Source organism: Bactrocera latifrons, unplaced genomic scaffold (assembly GCF_001853355.1).
Source record: "Bactrocera latifrons isolate USDA-ARS-PBARC rearing strain unplaced genomic scaffold, ASM185335v1 scaffold_145, whole genome shotgun sequence".
Classification (NCBI taxonomy): domain Eukaryota; kingdom Metazoa; phylum Arthropoda; class Insecta; order Diptera; family Tephritidae; genus Bactrocera; species Bactrocera latifrons.
This window is the reverse complement of record NW_017534908.1, coordinates 178,277-179,684: the sequence shown is the minus strand read 5'-3', so window position 1 is coordinate 179,684 and position 1,408 is coordinate 178,277.

The following is a 1,408-nucleotide window of genomic DNA, read 5'->3' as shown; positions in this document are numbered from 1 at the left end:
TTGCCGTATTACACACATACATATAGTTTAGTATGCCATAATTTCTTTGCCTTCCTCTAGCAATAGCTTACCATAACGGATTACTGAATTTCTAATTTTTCACAATTCTTCAGTATATTCCGATGTTTTAAGTCATATTGGTAGCCGTTAGTTGGTATCAACAATATTAAACTATTGAATATGTGTGGACGTACGTATTAGCACAACTTACAGAAAACCGTCGGCAGAATAATCAAAAGTAAAAATTCCAAAAAAAATTTACGAGTCTGTACAAGTATTTTCATTGGCATGAATTTTAGCAGTACATTACACCATTCTGTTTATATGAGAAAACTAAAACCAAAACAGTCGAGCTGTAACCAGGTAATGCTATATGTAAGCAACAATGTGTAAAGATCTGTCCTCAAGTATCCGTATGAGAGTGTTGATGAGGTGCAATAGTTTGCTCGGTGTCTTTGAATTTGCTTATTTTTTGTTTTTAGTTTAGTTTTGGTTTTAGTGACTTTAGTTCATTTTTATGGGTTTCGCTTTTAATTTCACTTAAGTTAATTCTTTAGAAAAACTTCCTTAGTGAAATTTCTGTGAATGTGAGAACGGCGGATGAATGCCCCATGTTCACTGGTATGTGCCTATATAAAGTTAATATACCTTAATATATGCGAGTGACTATAAACTTGAAGCAGTAACATAAATTATAAGAAAACAAAATTTTCGAAAAAAAGATTCGGGAAGAAGCTCTGAGAACCCAAAAGGAAAATAATTGTTTGTTCTTTTAAAGATCACTTTTCAGACTTCAAATATTATCGGGGTATAAAATAGGATATTCTGAAAAAATTTTCTTATTAATTACTTTTCAAGGATCGTGAATTTGTACTCTTTAATTTTTAACAATATTTTTTTTGGAAGCCTAGATAATAGTTATATTTCTCCTTCTATAGGTCTAAATAAACCCTAACTCTATCTAGAATCTACAAACAAAGTAAACGCAGCTCTTCAGCCGTTTGTTTGCTCATGCAGTGAGGCGTAATTTTATGCATTTGCTTAACCGTATTTTTCAAGTAAGCCTACGGAATTTACAGAAACAAATACCCCACAAAAAACGTGAACGAATAGCGCAACTAATTCTATTTGGAAGTTGAACACTTGCAGATGAAGTAACTTTGCCAAACGCAATGGAAACCGCTAAGTATCAAAAGGGTCCAAAAAAAAAAAAAAAACAAGGGCGATAACGGTCGGCATTGACGGTTACGATCTCACCGGCATCGTTTTTGAAGAAATATTAACCGATGATTTCACCGCGCCGCTGAACTAAATTTGGCTCGAAAACATCCGATCTTCTCAGAAATTTTCATGAGCCCATAAATCGATGCTACGACTCTTTAAGATCTCGACGTCAAAGTTGCTGCTG